The sequence below is a fragment of the Salmo trutta genome, unplaced genomic scaffold (genome assembly GCF_901001165.1).
Source record: "Salmo trutta unplaced genomic scaffold, fSalTru1.1, whole genome shotgun sequence".
Taxonomy (NCBI): domain Eukaryota; kingdom Metazoa; phylum Chordata; class Actinopteri; order Salmoniformes; family Salmonidae; genus Salmo; species Salmo trutta.
This window is the reverse complement of record NW_021823104.1, coordinates 1,195,029-1,207,487: the sequence shown is the minus strand read 5'-3', so window position 1 is coordinate 1,207,487 and position 12,459 is coordinate 1,195,029.

Below are 12,459 nucleotides of genomic sequence, written 5' to 3'. Positions count from 1 at the left end.
TCTGGAATAAACACACAGTCTGTTTAGGAGATATTCTGGAACAAACACACAGTCTGTTTAGGAGATCTGGACTAAACACACAGTCTGTTTAGGAGATCTGGAACTAAACACACAGTCTGTTTAGGAGATCTGGAACTAAACACACAGTCTGTTGGAGATCTGGAATAAACACACAGTCTGTTTAGGAGAGCTGGAACAAACACACAGTCTGTTTAGGAGATCTGGAAATAAACACACAGTCTGTTTAGGAGATCTGGAACAAACACACAGTCTGTTTAGGAGATCTGGAACAAACACACAGTCTGTTTAGGAGATCTGGAACAAGCACACAGTCTGTTTAGGAGATCTGGAACAAACACACAGTCTGTTTAGGAGATCTGGAACAAACACGCCCAACAGAGGAATGTCCAGGGAGGAGCTCAGATATTCTACAACCTGCTGCAACATGCAGGACAGGGCGCAGGTAAACACTCTGACTGGGGTGTGTGTGTGTGTGTGTGTGTGTGTGTGTGTGTGTGTGTGTGTGTGTGTGTGTGTACTCACCCTGAAGACAGATAGACAGGTACAAACACCCAAGCCAATGCCAGCAACACATAGGTGGCCTGGGGGAGAGAGAGAGAGATAGAGAGGGAGGGAGAGCGAGAAAGAGAGAGAAAGAGAAAGAGAGAGAAAGAGAGAGAGAGAGCGAGCGAGAGAGAGAGAGAGAGAGAGAGAGAGAGAGAGAGAGAGAGAGAGAGAGTATTATACAATAACCAGCTGGTTCTACTGCCCCCTGCTGTCTGTTTCATGAATCCACCGTATCGGTCTTTCCACTGTGATACACAGACCTGAAGGTCGAGACAGTAAGAAGACAGGTTCTACTGCCCCCTGCTGTCTGTTAATGGTACTACTACTAGACACAGCGCCAGAATAAATTAAACTAGACATTTGTTTTCATCTCAAAACCAGAGAGCGACCACTGTCCGGTGAAGTCCACACAAAGCGTATTGCATGTAACCAAACAGTTAGGTGACCTGCAGCATGGTCAAAGCAAGTTAAATGTTTCAAACGTTTTAGGGACCACAAAATAACTATTGCTTTAAAACGACACAGAGAGTTCAGCACCTACAGTTACGATCTGTCTTTAATTTTGCCCTTTTTTAAAACCATAAACTTGGATTAGCACAGCTAGCACAGCTAATACAGCTAGCACAGCCAACACAGCCAACACAGCCAACACAGCCAACACAGCCAGCACAGCTAGCACAGCTAGCACAGCCAACACAGCTTGCACAGCTTGCACAGCTAACACAGCTAGCACAGCTTGCACAGCTAACACAGCTAACACAGCATGCACAGCTTGCACAGCTAACACAGCTAGCACAGTTAGCACAGCCAACACAGCCAACACAGCCAGCACAGCTAACACAGCTAGCACAGCTAGCACAGCTAACACAGCTTGCACAGCTAACACAGCTAGCACAGCTTGCACAGCTAACACAGCTAACACAGCTTGCACAGCTAACACAGCTAGCACTGCTAACACAGCTAACACAGCTAACAAAGCTTGCACAGCTTGCACAGCTAACACAGCTAACACAGTTAACACAGCTACCACAGCTAACACAGCTAACACAGCTACCACAGCTAACACAGCTAACACAGCTAGCACAGCTAGCACAGCTAACACAGCTAGCACAGCTAACACAGCTAACACGACGGGTCGTTGGAACACTGTATTTCTGATCAATTTGATGGTATTTTAAATGGACTAAAAAAATGTGCTTTTCTTTCAAAAACTAAGACATTTTGTCAGTGACCCTGAACTTTTAAACGGTAAATTACTCAGTAACTCAGTGAGTCACTGTGACTCATGTTGTTCACAGAGAGGACAACTGATGTTACTGAACCAGAGGTCTGTCTGTCTGTCTGTCTGTCTGCATGCTGCTGGTCCTACGTTGCTCTGTCTGTCTGCGTGCTACGTGTTTAGCTAGCCAGCCACCGGAGGACAACAACACAAGGAGATGCAACGATTCAAGTTGTTTCTGTCAATGACGTCTCTCTCTAGATGCGATGTGATTGGAGAGAAGCCTTCCCTTGAAACGTTGTTTTGGTGTGCCAGGACCAATCATGACGTCTCTCTCTAGATGTGATGTGATTGGAGAGAAGCCTTCCCTCGCCAGGACCATTCAGTTTAGCTCAACGCTGATTTGTTTTATCAAAGGAAGCCAAATGCTCACTGGCTTCCTTTGCCTTCAACGCTACGGGCAGCAACAATGTTATACTCTTTATGACCAGACAGCATCAGACAGGACTGAGACAGACTGTTTCACTGTCCAGACAGCATCAGACAGGACTGAGACAGACTGTTTCACTGACCAGACAGCATCTCTGTTTACCAGGTGTGTGTATGTGTGTGTGTGTGTGTGTGTGTGTGTGTGTGTGTGTGTGTGTGTGTGTGTGTGTGTGTGTGTGTGTGTCCTTACGATCCACTCGAAGCCAGCTACAGCGATTCCTCCGGCGGCACCAGTTCCAGCCAGACCGATGAACAGACCAGAGCCCTCGCTGCTGGCAAACAGAGATGCTCCGATCCACACACACACACACACACACACACACACACACACACACACACACACACACACACACACACACACACACCTGGTAAACAGAGACGCTCCGATTAACGGACGACGTAACGGACGCTGAGATCAGACTCACCGGCCACCAGGCCATGTCCCTCCCAGCCAGGAAGTATCCACTCAGAATGTTCCTGCTGACCCTGCAGGATGACTGGAGCACAAACCAGGGGTCCGTAGTTACACACACCAGGGGTCCATAGTTACACACACCAGGGGTCCGTAGTTACACACACCAGGGGTCCATAGTTACACACACCAGGGGTCCATAGTTACACACACCAGGGGTCCGTAGTTACACACACCAGGGGTCCGTAGTTACACACACCAGGGGTCCATAGTTACACACAGTTACACACACCAGGGGTCCGTAGTTACACACACCAGGGGTCCATAGTTACACACAGTTACACACACCAGGGGTCCGTAGTTACACACACCAGGGGTCCGTAGTTACACACACCAGGGGTCCATAGTTACACACACCAGGGGTCCATAGTTACACACACCAGGGGTCCATAGTTACACACACCAGGGGTCCATAGTTACACACAGTTACACACACCAGGGGTCCGTAGTTACACACACCAGGGGTCCATAGTTACACACAGTTACACACACCAGGGGTCCGTAGTTACACACCAGGGTCCGTAGACAACACCAGGGGTCCGTAGTATACACACCAGGGGTCCGTAGTTACACACACAGGGTACATAGTTACACACACCAGGGGTCCATAGTTACACACACCAGGGGTCCGTAGTTACACACACCAGGGGTCCATAGTTACACACACCAGGGGTCCATAGTTACACACACCAGGGGTCCGTAGTTACACACACCAGGGGTCCGTAGTTACACACACCAGGGGTCCGTAGTTACACACAGTTACACACACCAGGGGTCCGTAGTTACACACACCAGGGATCCGTAGTTACACACACCAGGGGTCCGTAGTTACACACAGTTACACACACCAGGGGTCCATAGTTACACACAGTTACACACACCAGGGGTCCATAGTTACACACACCAGGGGTCCGTAGTTACACACACCAGGGGTCCGTAGTTACACACAGTTACACACACCAGGGGTCCGTAGTTACACACACCAGGGATCCGTAGTTACACACACCAGGGGTCCGTAGTTACACACACCAGGGGTCCATAGTTACACACACCAGGGGTCCGTAGTTACACACACCAGGGGTCCATAGTTACACACACCAGGGGTCCGTAGTTACACACACCAGGGGTCCGTAGTTACACACACCAGGGGTCCATAGTTACACACACCAGGGGTCTGTAGTTACACACACCAGGGGTCCGTAGTTACACACACCAGGGGTACATAGTTACACACACCAGGGGTCCATAGTTACACACACCAGGGGTACATAGTTACACACACCAGGGGTCCATAGTTACACACACCAGGGGTCCATAGTTACACACACCAGACACATTATATACATCTACATGATGTATTGTTACACCATGTAGCAGCAGTATAGACCTAGTCTGTTCATTATATACATCTACATGATGTATTGTTACACCATGTAGGAGCAGTATAGACCTAGTCTGTTCATTATATACATCTACATGATGTATTGTTACACCATGTAGGAGCAGTATAGACCTAGTCTGTTCATTATATACATCTACATGATGTATTGTTACACCATGTAGGAGCAGTATAGACCTAGTCTGTTCATTATATACATCTACATGATGTATTGTTACACCATGTAGGAGCAGTATAGACCTAGTCTGTTCATTATATACATCTACATGATGTATTGTTACACCATGTAGCAGCAGTATAGACCTAGTCTGTTCATTATATACATCTACATGATGTATTGTTACACCATGTAGGAGCAGTATAGACCTAGTCTGTTCATTATATACATCTACATGATGTATTGTTACACCATGTAGCAGCAGTATAGACCTAGTCTGTTCATTATATACATCTACATGATGTATTGTTACACCATGTAGCAGCAGTATAGACCTAGTCTGTTCATTATATACATCTACATGATGTATTGTTACACCATGTAGCAGCAGTATAGACCAAGTCTGTTCATTATATACATCTACATGATGTATTGTTACACCATGTAGCAGCAGTATGGAGGTCAGTGGGGGACAAAATTGTTGACCCCCTTGATAAAGATGAGCAAAAACGACTCTATAAAATCAAGAATTAAAATACTGAGCTATATTGTATAAAAAGAAATTGGGGGGAAGTTATATTTTATACTAATACAATTGCTCAGAGAAAGAGATATAGTTTAACATGTAATTCTCAAAAGGTAGGGGTCTGAATTATTGCCACCCTTGTTTTCAATACTCCAACACCCTCCCCTTGGGAGGATAACGACACTGAAATGTTTTGAGATTAGAGAACACATTGGAAGGGATCTTAGACCAATCCTCCATACATAATCTCTCCAGGTCCTTGAACAGGGCAGTCTTGTGGACTGCCCTGTTCAATTCAAACCACAGGATTTCAATGGAGTTCAAGTCCGAAGACTGAGATGGCCATAGAAAACTGTTGATTTTGTGCCCAATTAACCATTTCTTCATGGATGTTGATGTGTCTTGCTGGAAGATCCACTTATAGCCAAGTTTCAGCCTCCTAGCAGAGAGGTAACCAGGTTTTGGGCTAAAATATCCTGGTAATGGGTAAAGTTTATTTATTTATTTCATACAGTAATTTTTGCTAATCTTTATCAAGGGTATCAATAACTAGGTGCTTATTTTGATATCTAGTTATTTGACTGAATCAGAAATACAGATGTGGAGTAGATGTAGAGTTTGTTTTAAATTCTCACAAAAAATCTGAACTAATCAAACAACACTTGTTGCTCTTTATACGTGTTGATATAATATTCATATTTAATGGAGAGGAAAAAAACGTTTCCCTAAACTGCTTTATAATATTATAATTCAATGAAGAAGAAAATAGTTTTCCCTCCTCAACTGCGTTTCCTCCCACAGACAGCAGATGGCGATATGTGTCTTTCAGGCGATGTTTCTAGTGTGACGTATAATCTAGTGGACGGAACGCTTCTTCACCAACTGCAGCCACCTCCGTAGCTCGCTAGCCAACAAAGTCTGAACATTCAAGTTCTTTATACGATTTCGTGGTTTATTTTCTACTATGATTTAAACATACTTATGTGTAAACAACTAGCTACCCCATTAAATATAATATTTACGTTGTAAGTCAACTATCTGGCTGGTTAAGTTAGCACTAGTCTAGTCGCTAATGCTAACTAGCTAACATTAGCCTAGCTAGCTAACATCCCCGACCATGCGCTCACTAAGCTACTCTCCTTCTGTTAAAGAAGAGGAGGCCTGCTGGACGGAGAAAGAAGTTCTGGTGAAAGAGGAGGAGGAGGCTGTTACAATACAAAAACAAGTGGAGGGTGAAGCTGTTACAGTGAAAGAAGAAGAGAAAGACGTTACAGTGAAAGAAGAGGAAGATGCGTTCAGAGTGAAAGAGGAGGAGGATGTTACAGTTAAAGAAGAGGAGGAAGATGCAGTTTTTGGAGTAGAGGATGAAGTGAAAGAAGATGAAGACGTTTTTGGAATGAAGGATGAAGAGGGGGAGATTACTGTCACATTAGAGGAGGACGAAGAAGAGAAGACTGGAGATCTGATTAACACCAGTAAATACAGTGAGTACTATCTAATAAAACAGGGACATTGATCTGATTAACACCAGTAAATACAGTGAGTACTATCTAATAAAACAGGGACATTGATCTGATTAACACCAGTAAATACAGTGAGTACTATCTAATAAAACAGGGACATTGATCTGATTAACACCAGTAAATACAGTGAGTACTATCTAATAAAACAGGGACATTGATCTGGTTAACACCAGTAAATACAGTGAGTACTATCTAATAAAACAGGGACATTGATCTGATTAACACCAGTAAATACAGTGAGTACTATCTAATAAAACAGAGACATTGATCTGATTAACACCAGTAAATACAGTGAGTACTATCTAATAAAACAGGGACATTGATCTGGTTAACACCAGTAAATACAGTGAGTACTATCTAATAAAACAGGGACATTGATCTGATTAACACCAGTAAATACAGTGAGTACTATCTAATAAAACAGGGACATTGATCTGATTAACACCAGTAAATACAGTGAGTACTATCTTATAAAACAGGGACACAAACTCTGCAGTTGTTGAACTAATGTGTGATTTTTTTTACTTGATATTTTTTTTTACAAAATCTTTTTACTAAATATTCTGGGCCCTCAGTTTCCTGCTCCAGTGAGTTTGGGACAGACACAGCTGTAGGCTATTTGTGCAAAGCTCCACAACTCATTAGTGGTGGTGCATTAAGACAATCAGAAATACTATCAGACATCCCCAAACGGGCACATTTATAGGCCTACATTTATGGCACACAGGCCAGGTAGACTAATCCTACTTCTATATAGGTAATCAGGTGTGCATCCTTACTCAACATTGACAGGAGTGTTTCAAACAAAAGATAATTAATAAATTGACAAAACTGACACGTCTCGAAGAGGTCAGGTCTGGGTGGTCTGCCAGGGGCCGTTTCATTTAGTAGCCGTTTGGGTCGGCATGGAGAATGATTGTATTGTCCCATAGTATGTTGTACCGAAGTTGACCAACTGAAAGGGAGTGTAACTTTATGACTATAATTACTGTTCCCTGAAGGAAAATAAATAAATCCTAAATCATTTCAGTTTGCTAAATCCAGTGGTTCTAACCAAGAGTCACTTTAACTTTATTGACACCCAAATAGATACATTAATGTGGTTCTTCAATAATTACACATAATTCTTAATACTGTAGCTGTTTAGTTACAGTCACATGTTCAACTATCATCAGCTGATCCAGGAAATCATTTTCTGAATGACAGTCACATGACCAACATCACGACATGCAACAACAACCAAAGTGCTTCTTCATTCATTACTCTGGTAAAGACAGTTATGCCGTTCTCCACATAGAATGACAACACATTACAGAGTAGCCTAGTGGGATTATTCACTAAATTATCTGGTGATCAGGTTATGAAATGTCATGACAAATACATTTGAGTTTCCATGTTTCACCTGAAATATTAAATATACTGCTCAAAAAAATAAAGGGAACACTTAAACAACACATCCTAGATCTGAATGAAATAAATAATCTTATTAAATACTTTTTTCTTTACATAGTTGAATGTGCTGACAACAAAATCACACAAAAATAATCAATGGAAATCCAATTTATCAACCCATGGAGATCTGGATTTGGAGTCACACTCAAAATTAAAGTGGAAAACCACACTACAGGCTGATCCAACTTTGATGTAATGTCCTTAAAACAAGTCAAAATGAGGCTCAGTAGTGTGTGTGTGTGTGGCCTCCACGTGCCTGTATGACCTCCCTACAACGCCTGGGCATGCTCCTGATGAGGTGGCGGATGGTCTCCTGAGGGATCTCCTCCCAGACCTGGACTAAAGCATCCGCCAACTTCTGGACAGTCTGTGGTGCAACGTGGCGTTGGTGGATGGAGCGAGACATGATGTCCCAGATGTGCTCAATTGGATTCAGGTCTGGGGAACGGGCGGGCCAGTCCATAGCTTCAATGCCTTCCTCTTGCAGGAACTGCTGACACACCCCAGCCACATGAGGTCTAGCATTGTCTTGCATTAGGAGGAACCCAGGGCCAACCGCACCAGCATATGGTCTCACAAGGGGTCTGAGGATCTCATCTCGGTACCTAATGGCAGTCAGGCTACCTCTGGCGAGCACATGGAGGGCTGTGCGGCCCCCCAAAGAAATGCCACCCCACACCATGACTGACCCACCGCCAAACCGGTCATGCTGGAGGATGTTGCAGGCAGCAGAACGTTCTCCATGGCGTCTCCAGACTCTGTCACGTCTGTCACGTGCTCAGTGTGAACCTGCTTTCATCTGTGAAGAGCACAGGGCGCCAGTGGCGAATTTGCCAATCTTGGTGTTCTCTGGCAAATGCCAAACGTCCTGCATGGTGTTGGGCTGTAAGCACAACCCCCACCTGTGGACGTCGGGCCCTCATAGCACCCTCATGGAGTCTGTTTCTGACCGTTTGAGCAGACACATGCACATTTGTAGCCTGCTGGAGGTCATTTGCAGGGCTCTGGCAGTGCTTCTCCTGCTCCTCCTTGCACAAAGGCGGAGGTAGCGGTCCTGCTGCTGGGTTGTTGCCTTCCTACGGCCTCCTCCACGTCTCTTGATGTACTGGCCTGTCTCCTGGTAGCGCTTCCATGCTCTGGACACTTCGCTGACAGACACAGCAAACCTTCTTGCCACAACTTGCATTGATGTGCCATCCTGGATGAGCTGCACTACCTGAGCCACTTGTGTGGGTTGTAGACTCCGTCTCATGCTACCACTAGAGTGAAAGCACCGCCAGCATTCAAAAGTGACCAAAACATCAGCTAGGAAGCATAGGAACTGAGAAGTGGTCTGTGGTCCCCACCTGCAGAACCACTCCTTTATTGGGGGTGTCTTGCTAATTGCCTATAATTTCCACCTGTTGTCTATTCCATTTGCACAACAGCATGTGAAATGTATTGTCAATCAGTGTTGCTTCCTAAGTGGACAGTTTGATTTCACAGAAGTGTGATTGACTTGGAGTTACATTTTGTTGTTTAAGTGTTCCCTTTATTTTTTTGAGCAGTGTATATAGTCCTAGGTCTATGTAATTGTTAGGTGAAGTTATGGGTCCTACAGTAGGTCTGTGTTGTTGTTAGGTGAAGTTATGGGTCCTACAGTAGGTCTATGTTATTGTTAGGGGAAGTTATGGGTCCTACAGTAGGTCTATGTTGTTGTTAGGTGAAGTTATGGGTCCTACAGTAGGTCTATGTTGTTGTTAGGTGAAGTTATGGGTCCTACAGTAGGTCTATGTTGTTGTTAGGTGAAGTTATGGGCCAATTTGGCATACACTTGGTGTACAAACCCTCATTGTCAGGCTGATGGAAAAACTTGCCAAAGTGCATTTTACTGGTTGAAGTGTTTAACTATAAATTAGTTGATTTGCGACAATAACACAAACATATTAAGCAGGAGATTCAAGCGAGCCTTACAATTATAATCCAAAGTAATGTGAAATACACTCATAATCAACCTGTAAATGGAGACTGTTTTTGCTATCAGCCTATGAGAACTCCCCTGAGTTTTCCCCACGGTGGTTAATTAGTGAATAGACACAGAGCTTAATGTGAGTTTCCTTGAGTAGCACTCCTGATCTTGCGCTGTAATATTCAGAATACATTGTGAAAAACTAAAATCTTTTCTCACCATTTTTGCTCCATGCAGATATACTACATCCATAACTAGTGGTTTCCTCATTACCAGATATACTACATCCATAACTAGTGGTTTCCTCATTACCAGATATACTACATCCATAACTAGTGGTTTCCTCATTACCAGATATACTACATCCATAACTAGTGGTTTCCTCAATACCAGATATACTACATCCATAACTAGTGGTTTCCTCATTACCAGATATACTACATCCATAACTAGTGGTTTCCTCATTACCAGATATACTACATCCATAACTAGTGGTTTCCTCATTACCAGATATACTACATCCATAACTAGTGGTTTCCTCATTACCAGATATACTACATCCATAACTAGTGGTTTCCTCATTACCAGATATACTACATCCATAACTAGTGGTTTCCTCATTACCAGATATACTACATCCATAACTAGTGGTTTCCTCATTACCAGATATACTACATCCATAACTAGTGGTTTCCTCATTACCAGATATACTACATCCATAACTAGTGGTTTCCTCATTACCAGATATACTACATCCGTAACTAGGGGTTTCCTCATTACCAGATATACTACATCCATAACTAGTGGTTTCCTCATTAGCAGATATACTACATCCATAACTAGTGGTTTCCTCATTACCAGATATACTACATCCATAACTAGTGGTTTCCTCATTACCAGATATACTACATCCATAACTAGTGGTTTCCTCATTACCAGATATACTACATCCATAACTAGTGGTTTCCTCATTACCAGATATACTACATCCATAACTAGTGGTTTCCTCATTACCAGATATACTACATCCATAACTAGTGGTTTCCTCATTAGCAGATATACTACATCCATAACTAGTGGTTTCCTCATTACCAGATATACTACATCCATAACTAGTGGTTTCCTCATTACCAGATATACTACATCCATAACTAGTGGTTTCCTTATTAGCAGATATACTACATCCATAACTAGTGGTTTCCTCATCAGCAGGGAGGAGTTTCTACAACCAGATTGTATGTGCATCGCCCTCATGCCGCAATTTTATTAAACACAGAAAGGGGCCTATATTGGAGACCAGACGTCGTCTGGCACACTGCTTAGGATTTCAGCAACTTTAACTTATTTCTAGCCTACAATCATCGATGTTACTACTAATGTGAAAACAAGACTAAATATGACTATTGTTGCTCATTTTAAGACAGTTGTCAAATAATTTTAACATTCATTAGACGTCAATTGTTTTACAACATCATGGCTACGCTGTTGGCATCACCTTTTACAGTGGATTTCTACTGTTGTGGGCCTTTAACCATCTGTCTGACTTTGTTGTTCACACAGGAGAGAGACGGGACAGTCGTGGATCCTCTGGGGAGCCTCAACAACATCATGAAGCTGACAAGGCAGAGAAGAGTCTCTCCAGATCTGAACACCTCAATAAACACCTGCAGAAACCCACAGGGAAGAGAACTCACTCCTGCTCTGACTGTGGGAAGAGATTCACCTCATCAGGCATTAAAATTCATCAGAGAACACACACAGGAGAGAAACCTTACAGCTGTGATCAATGTGGGAAGAGTTTTGTTCAATATAGCCATCTGAAGATACACCAGAGAACACACACAGGAGAGAAACCTTTTAGCTGTGATCAATGTGGGAAGAGTTTTGGTCATTCAACCAGCCTGATATCACACCAGAGAACACACACAGGAGAGAAACCATATAGCTGTGATCAATGTGGGAAGAGTTTTACTCAGCTAAGCAGCCTGATATCACACCAGAGAACACACACAGGCGAGAAACCTTATAGCTGTACTCAATGTGGGAAGAGTTTTACTCAGCTAAGCATCCTGATATCACACCAGAGAACACACACAGGAGAGAAACCGTATAGCTGTGATGAATGTGGGAAGAGTTTTACTGCATTTAGAAATCTGACTCTACACCAGAGAATACACACAGGAGAGAAACCTTTTAGCTGTACTCAATGTGGGAAGAGTTTTACTCAGCTAAGCAACCTGATATCACACCAGAGAACACACACAGGAGAGAAACCCTATAGCTGTGATCAATGTGGGAAGAGTTTTGTTCAATCTAGCCATCTGAAGATACACCTGAGAACACACACAGGAGAGAAACCTTTTTGCTATACTCAATGTGGGAAGAGTTTTGTTCAATCTGGTGATCTGACAGTACACCAGAGAACACACACAGAATAGAAATCGTATAGCTCTAATTGATGTGGGAAGAGTTTTACTCAGTCAAACAGCCTGGTACAACACCAGAGAACACACACAGGAGAGAAACCTCTTAGCTGTGACCAGAGAGAGAATGTATAAAAGATCTCAGATCAAATATCAGAAAATACATGAAGGAGTTGTTTCATGATATCAATGAATTAATGTCACAATGTAGAATGTTTTAACATTGTAGAAGGAGTATTTTAATGATGTCACAATGTAGAACCCTAAACGTTTGTCCCCTGTTC